The following is a 12,853-nucleotide window of genomic DNA, read 5'->3' as shown; positions in this document are numbered from 1 at the left end:
ATTGAGAATGTCAGGGACCACATCTTGTAGATCATCACATAGAGCACGCAGCACATGGAGATTAAATTCGGTTGGCTTGAGGGCATTACCAGATGCAGCAAGTTCATCAGCTACAGTGTTTGTATGTCGGAGAAGAGAGGTGATTGTCTCATCTGATTTTTGACGAAGATTTTGAAACTCTAGATGCAGAGACATGAGTCGGATAGGAGATGCTGAACCATAGGCTTCATGAAGAGTGCTCCAGCACTCAAAGTTGGTCTCTTTATCAAGAAGAAGAGGAACCAAGTCTTCAGATAATGAAGCAATAAGAAGGTTTACGATTTGGGCATCTTGTTGTTGCCAGGCAGCAGCAGCAATAGGATTAGTGGGCTGAGCCATTGAAAAACTCAAACTGGCCCTAACCTTTTAAGAAAGAAGTAATTTGCTTTTTTTTTTCAGATCAGAAAGTTGCACGCATTCAACTTGATGGATAGAAAGTGTTGCGCCGATGGAAAGGTGAGAGCGATCATTGTGTTTGGTGGAGAAGGAGACGGACTGGAGGAGGTGGAGATAGATGAACCGGTGGCCATGAGAGAGCATCGAAGGAAGAAGGGATGCTCGTTGGAGCTTCAAGGCTCTGATACCATGTTAAGGATAATTTTTTTTCCTCATTTATTTCATTATCCTCCAATAGGAATATATAGATTACAATGGTTGCAGCTCTAGGCCAACTATTACAATAAATATGGAGAGTTGAGCTGTGTGTGCATAAGAAATCAAATATAAGTGAAACCAAACATAAAGAGGTGAGCTGTGGGTTGACAGTGCGTTGATAAGAAACCGAATATAGGTGAAACCAAATATGGAGAGTTGAGTTGTGCGTTGACACTGGTAATTAAAGATCTAAAGTAAATTATACCACCCGGGATTCAAACTAGTGATCTTTCGTTCAAATGAAAAGCATGCAACCATTCCATAGAGCTTGTATATTTGTTTAAGTACTTTATTCTATTTATGCGTATGTATTCAAGTCATTAATAATCATTTGTTGTATATTCTGATTTTTCATTTTGTGATCATTATTTTTCATGGAAAAATAAATCCTTTCTTTTTGATTAAAAATGAAAAATGAATATGCTTTTTTTTATTCTTTATGATATTTTCAAAACTTTACTGTTAAAAACATTTAAAAATATAATAACTTTCATATATTTCTATATTTTTATATAATTTTTCTTATTCTCTTTAAGAATAGATACATCAAGATTTTTTTTTTTTACTTATGCTATAATAAATAATAATAATGGTAATTGATGCAAAAATATTTATATAGTTTATATTATATTGTTTATTTAAATAAATTTTTTATTTTAATATTTTTATATAAATTCAGTCTGATTTAGTGACTTGGATCCTTGACCAAGTTGGTCTCCATATAGGTTTAATAATTATGCCATGGATCGTTAGTTACCTGTTTGTCGCATGTGATCTAATGAACTCTATCAGTATTCTTGATGATTATATGATTAATGTTAATTTTCATCATTGAATTTCCCTAAAATCAATTTATATCTGAATAATATCCAACTTATGTTTGTATGGGGATAGAAAAATATAAACATAACTATCATCTGACTTGTATCTACATCAGTTTAGAACTAATGTAGAGATGCTTAATGCTTGAATTATATTTGTATCCATTTAAAATAAATATGGCTGCTAATATGGATATTCTAGTATCTGATCCATATCCAATCCATTTCCATTCCTATATGCTGCTATTTGATGCTTTGGCCCAAGCTTGGACCTTGCTTTTTTTAAATTCCTATTGAATTTCTACTGTCAATTATCACTTCTATGGTTGTGAATCCTACAGCTATGGCTCATTTTGGTATCATCTTAGCTCACCCCTAGCAATCACCAGTTGCATATATGTATATCATGTTGATGCTGATCAATTGAGGTTGTTACTTGCAGTTTTTGACTGATTATTTTGGACATGTTTTCATAATAATCCACTTATCGCTGAGCAATTAGCTTCCTTTTGCTTGAACGTTCTTTAATGTGGTCATTTTGCTACACGTTTTGTCTTTCTTCATCAATGTTATCAGATCTAATGCATACTTTACTGTCAATCTTTCTCATAGCAAACTCTAGGTTTGCATTTCAAGGGTGAGGGCAGCAGCCTATTTTGTTATATGTAGTTCCAAGTACTATCTAATGCATGATTCATATGAGTTTGAACGTTTAAGATACTATAGAATTTGATCTTGGTATTTTTCATGAACTTGTTATTGTGGTTTCTTACTCTCAAGGTACCTGCCCTTCTCTGCTATGCACATACACAAATATGGTTTTTTGCAGCTTATTATTGTGTTAATTCACTTATCTATTCAGGTATAGATGATTAATGACATAGAAGGATGCCAAGGTTATATTACCTAGCACAATGGAAGAAAGGTCATTGTAAAAGATGCATGCATCCCATTTATATATGTTTGGCATTTCTGCTTCGACCAATACCTTCAGGATCTAACAACTAATGCATACAAGTAGTTGAAAAACTGTTTCTCCACCAGGATTGGATGCGATTTCTCTGTGTTATGGTAATCATAATAAACGGGAAGTTTGATTTGTCAGTTATGACGATAACATTCAATAGAGAGTTCCTGGAAAACCATGGGTGAACGTATTATATTGTGTATGGAGAAGTGGTGACATGCATTTTTTTTTTTTTTGGTGTGCGTGTGTGTGTGTGTTGTTTCCGGGGGGGGGGGGGGGGGGGGGGGGGGGGGGGGGGGAGAGGGGGGGGTTACATTAAATGGTAACATGCTAGTTGAAAATGCATTTCTAACACTATGTTGGAAAGGCATATATTGGGTGTCTTTTCTCTGTTGTTTGGTCTTGAGCAACTATCATCAATAAGAATGCACAAGAAAAACCCATGAAGTATGGAATATCCCATCAACAGCATGATCGTTTAGCAAGGGAACTGAGACCATTTTGATGCACGTCATGCAGTTCTCTTGCATATGAATGGTATATCCATGATCCTCTTCATTTTGTGGAACGGGATGTACTGCAGATGAATTCTTTGCTTGACCAAGCGACAGCATGCTTCATAACTTTGATGTGGTGATTGCATCCTTGGACTCTTCCTCTTCATGATATCATCATAGAGCACAAACCCCTCGGGGATAGTTCTTGAAAATCTGCAGGAAGAAGGCATACAGTGCCTTGTTTCATACTGTACAATTAAAAATCAGAACTCCAGAAACTCCAAGATTGATACTCATAGAACACAAAGAAGGCTGCATGAAGCTGACACATGATGAGAAGGCTTGCTGTATATTGTTTTGAAAATAGCTTGAAGGCTTGAGTTCCAGAGAGGCTTTGAACTTCGCATTTATCAAATTAACTTTCATTCAATTACCTTAGGAATGGAATCCTTAAGATGCATTCCGTTGGGTAGAGCAGAGTTGGTTTGCTGATATCTTCTGAGATTTTTTTAATGAGGTCAAGTATATGAAAATAGGTATTCTGAAATGAGAACATGTCGGGATCAAATTTATTCTTTCCACCACCATTAAGCATCAGAAGAATAGTAATAATCAATGTTTTTTAAAAAAAAGGTATCCAGTTTTATATCTAGAAAATTAAAGTATCTGGATGTCAAAAACCCTATTGCCATTTTCTGTTGCAATGGTGCAAAATAAGATATTGTATCATTGGATTAGAGGAATTTAAGAGGGTATTTTGGTGATGTAAAAAATCTCTGCCTTTGTTAAGTACAGGAGTTGGATGGGTCACATACTATGCATGTAAGAGCTGGTTTGTGGTTTGGAGGGTTGTTATTATTTGTTGAAGACCCATGAAGACTTGTCTTTGAAAAGGGGCAAGGACAGTTTATGATAATGGAGGAGTCAAACTTGCGTGGTGGAGTCGCTTACCCAGAGCCCGCAATATAAATAGTGATGATGTATTCTTGAAACATTACAATCAAGAGATTTTTTTCTCTTAGCAAATAGGCATCTCTTATATTGTTTTGGTTTGTTGTTTAGATGATTTCTGGGTTTTCATTTCTGCGTCTCTTCTCTAAGCATTGACTGCTGATTCTTACATGATTCAAGATCAAGGAAATTGATTCCATTTATGATGGTGATGATCTCTGACATGATAGTTCCATTCTAGTGTTTACCCATGATTACTCTTGGAGCCAATCTGGTATTCATCCTCTTGCTCCAGATGATGGTAGGCTCTCCAGCAACTTACAACTGCATGATGCGGTGGGTGTCTTTCGTAAACCATGCTGCTGGGTTTGGACATGCCTGATCGTCCAGAATTTTGCAGCATAATGGAACAGTAATAAGCTGTTATCATAAAGTTTCTTCCTGTGTTGATTTGATTAACTTAAGGTGCTTTGCTATAATAAACAGATCTAGCTAGAATAAATCTAGCTGCTGATCTTTTTAAGACACCAAATAAAATCATGTCATGTTGTCTATGCGCCTACCAAGTTGCCTAATTACAGAATCTTTCTTCTTCTCTCTCTACTTTTCTTTACCTTTTGTTTGTTCTTTGGACTGGGGTAGGGGTGTTGCTAAGCTGTTTCTCTTAGATGCATTAAAGTGCAACTTATCAAAAAGTCTGTGTAGTGAACTATTTTCTGCCTTTTGGATCTTGTGGTTCAATAACTGTGATAGACTTTTCTGCTGCTATTAGAACAACAGTAGAAAGGGTCTCGATGCAGAATTCATTGAGAGTAAACAGATGTTCAGTGCTTCATTTGCCAACTTGTGGCTGTTTGGATAGTCTGAAAAGTGAGAGTATTCAGGTGCTGCTACAGCACCATATCAGGCTCACTAAAGTTACTTGTTTGGCAGGTAGCAGTTATTTTTTTACAGTTGCAATTTCAGTTGTAACCATAAAAATGGATGCAACCATTAGTTTATAGCATCTCAAGATTTCCATATCATCAGGCTTGCGGGTTGGAGATGCTTATTTCCATTTTTTATGTTTTTCTCATAATATTATCTCTTTTAAACTGGTCTAGGTTGAATAGAATGATGTGAGCAGCCTTTTTCTCTAGAGAGACAATTGGAATGTCTTAACCTTTTCAGATCTATAGTCTTTCAATTTTAATTTTATTAAGTGATGGGGCTTTCTGAGGGGTTACAACCCTGAGTCTAGCAATCAGATATTCGGAGTTCAAGTCCGAATCATCTATCCCTAGGTTTTTGAGCCCGAGTAGCTATGTTGCAACTCGGTCTCCCCCACCTTTTCTATCAAAACAGGTGAACGAAGAGATTTTTTTTTGTTTAAAAAAAAGGGAACATCTTGTATTGGATCCAAGGGAATGCCAATGATGCTACCATGCTTCTACCGTCTGTTACATTCGTTAGGAATGTGACAAGATAGATAGACATCTCTTATACGCTCATTGTTCTCTATGTTGATGATACCTGGAATCTAAATTGTCTCATGTTTTGCTTGAGCACTGGTTGATGATGCCCGTGAGAACCATGTTTTATTGGAATTTTTCTTTCTTGTTCTAGCCCCAACAGCGATGACCTATCACTGTTGCTTTGTATCAGGACCAACCCATGCTGATGCTGTGAGACTTGTCATAATCTTGCTGCCCCATGGGAAAAGATTATGGCTTTTGTCATGGATCATCAAATATTTGTTAGTTGTTTTGGTTTGCTCATGGCACATTTCTTCACATCACCTCTCGCATACTTCTAGAGTGATCAACAAATCTAAACTTTGAATTTTATGCACACCATCACTGGATGGTCCGAGAATATCTTCACATGGTTTCTCTTCTAGAGTGATGAACAATTCTAAGCTTTAAAATTTATGCGGACCACCACTGGATGGTCAGAGGGTCAAAAAGCACAATTTGGAATCAGCAAATGAGCAGCAGACTAATCTAATTTGGACAATTCTTTACTTTCTTTGTTTTTATTTTCCCTAGTTGTTTATTTTTTTCTTCCATGTCAGTGCATTTAAGCAACCTTGTTTTTTCACTCTATTTTCCTCATATGTGACAAAAGTATTTGCAATGGGAACGTTTCCTTTGTGGTTGGTGCCATATTTCCATGCCTTTTGATCATATGCCTCCTCCGTCAGAGTGGGCTTGGGTTAGAAACATTGGGCTGAATTGTTTGTAGGTCACCTCAGCTGGGAAACTAGGTTTATGCTGGATTTTTTTCCTTTAGCTAGAACTAGGATAGAAGAAGCTAAGCTAAGATTAGGATGAGAATGGGATACGAACTCATATCACCGGTCCAAGCCTCAACGACTTTACCAATTAAATCAATTGACCCCTTCTCCTATGCTAGATGAACTATAATAAACGATACCTCATCATTCCCTCGAAATGGCGATGTCAGCTTGCAATAAAAATGTGTTCTTAAGCCAGATAAATCATGATAACATGTTCCTTCTCTTTTTTTGCTCATTTCTGTGTTCTATCTCGTTTCCTGTTTGATCAACTTGCCAAGCCGTCCTGATCAATTGATAGACCATTCTCACTTTAGGAGTCAGATCAATCAATCACTAGGTTCTCACTGGAAAGAGACCAACATTTCCTCCACTTACACCTCATGCTCCCCAGTTCTATGCTCAGAGGTGCGAATAAGTTGGTAAATTAGAAGCGGAAGTAGCAGGTAAATTTGGTGTACCAAATAAAGAGGGGCGTTTGTTGCTCAATGTGGCAACTATTTAAAAGAAAAAAAAATAAAAATAAAAATCTTGTGAAGCTCCTTTGGTACTCTCAGTAGCATCAACATCATGACTCTCCTAGATCCGGCATGGTAGATTTTTCTTCCTTTGCTTTTAGTGATGCCCTCATCATATTCGATCCTTTTGATGGGGCTTATTAATCATAATAACTTTTCTTTTTGACAAATTGTAGCTTTCATTTAATCCGGTAACCGAGCTTTGTGGATGCCTCGTCTCTCTTTCGGCAGACATATCAAAGTGCATGTTATCTGGACTAAACACTTTATTTATCAAGGGGGTTTACCGCCGCCCTTCATTATTCGTTACCCACGGCTCTTCATTATAAATGATCCTTTTGAGCTTGACATAAAGCCACTCCTAATGCCATACGGATATGACCAGCTCATCTTGAGTTAGACTAACATTATATTAAAAATGTGTTTTTTAAGCCTAGTAGAGATAAAACTTCCTGTTGGCCTAACATTTTACGACACCATCACACGGAAAAATTAAAAAAAAAAAAAAAAGTAGAAGTTATCAAACAATATCCAAATTATGAAAAGCACCAATAGAAATCAAACTTGCAATAAAAATACCAATAATTACCGAGCGATGAAATAAGGAGCGAGCATTGCTGGTGTAAGAAAATCAAGTCACGTTGAGAGTACACGTGTGAGTGGTCCGTCTGAGACATTAGATTATACCCGACACCACGTGCATCACGTGGCGTAGCCACTCTCTTGGGATGAAGTGAACAGTTCACCGTCCATCGATCTAAGCCCAGCAGACGGCAAGAAGTGGAAAGGGCGGATGGCACCGACGTGGATAAGAAGAGAACAACTGTTCGATTTAACTGGAATCCAATAATTATAACCTCGATTCGCTTTTGGGGGACTTTACCGTGCATCAGGGAGATGGGCTGCAACCCTTCTTTGCCCAAGTTATTGCTGCTGATGCTTATGGAACTAAGAGCTTCGTCTAATGTTCTGTCTGTTTGCTCTTTTTAGAACAATCTACAATGATGAACCCAAAAAAAAAATTATAACCACGATCATCTCCTAATTTAATAAATGATTAGGGACCATCTCTCTGGCACTATAAAATATCCAGCTCTTCGAACCAGCCTCATTGCCCTACCGACTCGTGGTATTTGAATAATTTTGGTCAAAATCTGGGGCAAATTTTAGGATACGAGTTCCGACAGTGGCGTCAAAAAGGTAGATTCCACTCTCCGGGAGGTCGCCACCGTCGGCTAGGATGGGGACGCGAGGTCGACAGGAGTACGATTTTGCACTCGTCTTTAGAGGAAATAACGTTCCAGCCCCTACCAGTCCTAAGTAAACATGATCGACCCCCCGAAAAAAAGGTAGCCGTTTTTGTCAACATAGAAACGCTTGGGTTGCTCCACACCGACACAGCGACAAGCCGCATCAAGGGAAAAGGAAAAAGGAAAAAGTGGAGCTGCTACCACCGGCAGCTCACCAATGTTTGGCGGTGTAGCAAATGAATTGGCAAAATCTTTTCATGATGCTCCATGCAAAGACCCGAGAGGACTGTGGCCGATGTAGAAGTGGTGTCCTGGACAGCAGCCACGCACCCCTCTACTAACTTTTTGTATCTATGTAATGGAGGGAAGGTTGTGTCTTTTGACTCCTCTGAGATGCTCATTGAAGATTTCTGAACATATTTTTAAGATGCAGGTGTCACGAGGATATGGTTTACGGTACGATTAGGGCACAGCTCAAAGCCATGAAGGATAAACGTGCAGTAGACGTGTGTGTTATGTTCGGATGGAGGAAAAATAAAAAAGTAACATTTTGGAAATATTTATTTTACAAAGTTATTTTTATATTTCTAAATACAAGGTTATATTTGTAAAAAGTAATGTTTTGGAAATATTTTACAAAGTTATTTTTATACTTGTATGGTTGGGAGTTGACGAGCTGATTGATTCTCCGAAGTACTCAATTCGTTTATCATGAAAGATCGATTAAAAGCCGATAAGTGTCTCCGTAATAGCAGTTTGATGGTTGTAGCATTCGAATGGCAATGACATCAGCACTGCACATCCTCGAGATGGCGATGGATAGTAAAAGTTTTGGTCAGATTTTGCTCTAATGCTGAAATATCTCATCTGAAATGACAAAGACAAGAAAGTCCATCCATCAAAGTATGTCCGATAAGGATTCCTCTGATGTTTAAGTCAAAAATAACATTAGAAAACTAAAACTTAAGAGCAGCAGAGTGGCGGTATAGGAGAGTCGAAAAAAAATATATTTAGAAGGTCCCCAGGAACACAATATATAGGTGAGGATCAAAGCCCTCGCCAAGCAAATCAAGCATGTGTATTGATTGTTATGGTAACAACTCATGTATCTTGAGGATCACACCTATGCTTGTTTGGAAATCGTTAGCGATGGTGGTCAAGTTGTTGTCAGTTGGAGGGAGAATTTGAAATGTTAAAGACTCTCCACACACCTTCTAGGTTGGCCACATGATGTGCTTTGAGCAGTTAACCTATGACTACGTGGTGAGTTTTTATTGATCGATTTGCTATGTTAGTTATGATTGGTTGTGAGATGTCTTAGCTTCAGATTATAACTCATAGTATTAGAATGAGATTGTTCTCGTCAATCAGAAAAAAATAATTCATGATTTCATTTCAAGTATAGCCTGGCAATTCGATCTTTTTGAGACAGTTCGATCTTTTTCTATCAAAAAAAAAAAAAGTCCGATTTTTTACCAAAAAATAAAAAAACAGTGTGGTCTAATATAAAAGCTTGGTAACATCATTACCACCAAAAAAAAAAAAAAAAGCTGGGTAAACATATTGACTACTTGCTCATAACTAATTTTAATTATTCTGTAACCAAACACAGGCATACAGTTCAAGTTTGAGGAGCTCGGAGGATCTCTATGTATTAGTCAAAATTTATTGATGAAACATCAGCTAAAAGCCATGCGACCGAGGCTCTAAACAGTTTTCTACTAAATAAATCTCAATTACAAAATATAGATACAAATTATTTTTTTGGATGCAAGTGGAGTTATTAAACTCTCTCTCTCTCTCTCTCTCTCTCTCTCTCTATATATATATATATATATATATATATATATTAATTTGTATATCCTCAACCTCTATAGCGGTCAAAATTAAGTGTACATTAAGTTCAACGACAAAAAAAAAAAATGATCAACTTGTACAAATGATTCTAAAAATCTACAATTAGATGAAGGGTCGCAATGACCATGCATCCTCCTGTTATGAGCATTTCAGGTGGCAGTTGATACAGGAACTGTAGTTTTTGATAAAGTTCGAACAACGTTAGCAGTTCATTTTTAATGTTTGATACGCTTCACATGAATTCATCGGTGGTTCCATCATTTGCGTGATGATGGTGTTACAGCTGTGGTGCATAGCGACCGGAAAGTGGCCTTGTTTATTCCATATGCAAACGGATAAGGAATTGACTCGCTACCAGCCAGAGATGCGACCTGCCGTAGTGGGCGAAGGAATTCGTTCAAGCACGTACCCCTCTGCCACCCATCTCTACGGGGTATCCCAAGTCGGACAATAAGTGCCTGACAAGCAAGTGATTTATGAACGAACAGCAACGACACGGTTGGTGGATTGGAAGAAGCCCGATTGATCCACTCTGGCATCATCAAGTGCAAAAAGCCTAGAAGCCTTAATTTATGACGGCAAATTATATCCTCCACCGGCATAGCCGTATATATCATGCCAATCAAATCATTTTATCGGTACAAATCGATCACCAAGACGAGAGTATAATAAATAAAAATATATAAAATTTATTGATTAAAATTACCCTACCACATAAATTTTAGATCATTCAATAAAACCACGCCACATGATCCAATAAAATTAAACAATTCGACAATAATTGGACTCCAAATATCTAATTATGATTAACTACTTTCAAATCTTGAATATATGCCAATATTTTACTGGATGATCGGATCCACAATGTGGTAAAATAGTTATAACCAATAATATCCCTAAAATCTACGTGAATGGGACGATCGGATTCGCATAGTGCATGACTATGTGGTGCATACAGTATAGGATATAATTTTTTCTTTTATTATCCATTGAAAATGTTCCACTTGAGGGTGAAGTAGATGAACTGCTTAAAAGTGTGTAAAGGCATAAGATGCAACACCAACTTTGGCTAATAATTAAGGTCGAGAGATAAAACCACTCAAGTAGATAGGTTGGTGAAAATTGAGGTTATAAATTGAGAATCTGCTGCATATATCCTTATAAATCAGGACTTGACAAAACGACCATTTTGTGGGGACAACGGAACAGATGCGATCTAATTAGTCCGTTTAATGATTGGGACGCTCTTTGACTCGCCACGCTTTTAAGCCATATCAGCTTTCGTTCATGTCATATCCATTTCTATTTTTCTATCTCAGATCTTTCCCGTCAGAGCACAAATAAGGGAGACCACCAAAAGAATGTGTCGTTGTTGTTATGGAATGAAAGGAACGGTGGATTTTAGACGAGGCCTGGCGCAATCCATGAGACTGACATGCCACCCTGGCACTATGTGATCAAAAGGTAGATAAAGTGATTAGCAGAGTACAATTCTCATTCCTTTTCAATCTTGCTGTTCCAATTTATTGGTTAAATGCATGGGATATCGTTTTATTTTATCCTCATATGGAATATTTGAGCAACACAGAAACCTTAAATTATAAAGTTAATCTGTTGGATCAATCTTCATGTTGAAATACTTGCAAATTCCTTAAATCATGAAGTCTGTACAACAAAGTTTTTGCAATCTAGCGCTTTGGTTTGCTATAAATGCAAGTAGTACTGAAAGCACACAGCTAAGCCACGCCACCTCAATTACAAGCATTCAGTATTATTGGCTGTTCGTTAGATAGGACCTTAATTGTATTTTTTGGTTCTGTGATCCTCAATATTGTCATTCTATTATTTTCTTTCAGTTGTTTTGATTTGGTGTTTCGGAGGGTAACATCATGCATTCGGCAATAATCCAATAGTAGCAGCCAACGCAAACAAACACACTATTAAAATGCTGCAAAAAGGACGTGGACCCTGATATATACTCTAGAATGTGATATATGACTTCATTAAGCTGCAGTGCGTTGGTTGGCAACTGGCACAAATGTAGCACCAAAACATGAGTGCAGGAAAACATTTGTGCTACGACACATCTGCCTCAATATGGTTTACATAAACTAACATGGACTTTCGCGCCAAAAACAAGTTTATGATGTGTAGATGGCATTACAGTAGTGTGGAAGGGGTCCAATGTCAAAAACAAATCTACTATCACTTTGGTGCACCCATGTCACTAGATAAAAAAAATTATTGGTTGAACCAATTCCATCATGTCAATTTTGGACTGATTCAACTATATTTTGACATAAGGATAAAGAAAAAATAAACTGCTGATTAAACGATAACAAAGAAAGAAATAGTAATTTCTTTTCTCTCACTGATTGAAATAGAGAGGAAAAAAAATAATCATAATTTTTACCATTCCTTCTCTCTCTCTATCTATGACTTGGCCTCCACAAGCTCGGCATACAAGAGAGCTACTCTCCGATGGTGTTCTCCTTGGCGCTCTTCGTGCTCCCCTCCTCCACACTCTTGGTCTTCTTCGCAAGTCCTTTCGCCCATGAAATTTCAGAGATGGAAATGGAAACCTTACACTTTGTTGCCATTCTCTGCCTCTTTCCTCTTTGTCAACCACTATAGCCGCTCACTCCACCTTGGGCTTCGAAGAGTGGTCACTAGAGTATGATAGGATGGAAGCCACCTCCAGCGAGCCTTTGATGGCGAATATGGAGTGCCTCACCGCTTGGAAGGTTGGAGAGCATCCGAAGGGGAGGCCAGGGATTTAAGGTTCCTTAGTTGGAACAGTTATATCTTTCTGTCAGTAGCTAGAATGATGGCAGTGATGACTATAGGAGACTCCTCCCCTTATGGTCGTGACCTAAGCTATTATTACGGTCAGCACCACTACCATCACTATGATGCACCACAACCCCTCCATATCTTCGGTCTTCTAGTTGGAGAGCGGCATCATCTTTGACGTCAAGTTGGAAAGCCCGTTTGGGCAGCCTAAGACCCTTCGACGATCCGATC

Source organism: Elaeis guineensis, chromosome 1 (genome assembly GCF_000442705.2).
Source record: "Elaeis guineensis isolate ETL-2024a chromosome 1, EG11, whole genome shotgun sequence".
In the NCBI taxonomy this organism is placed as follows: Eukaryota; Viridiplantae; Streptophyta; class Magnoliopsida; order Arecales; family Arecaceae; genus Elaeis; species Elaeis guineensis.
This window is presented reverse-complemented; position numbering follows the sequence as displayed.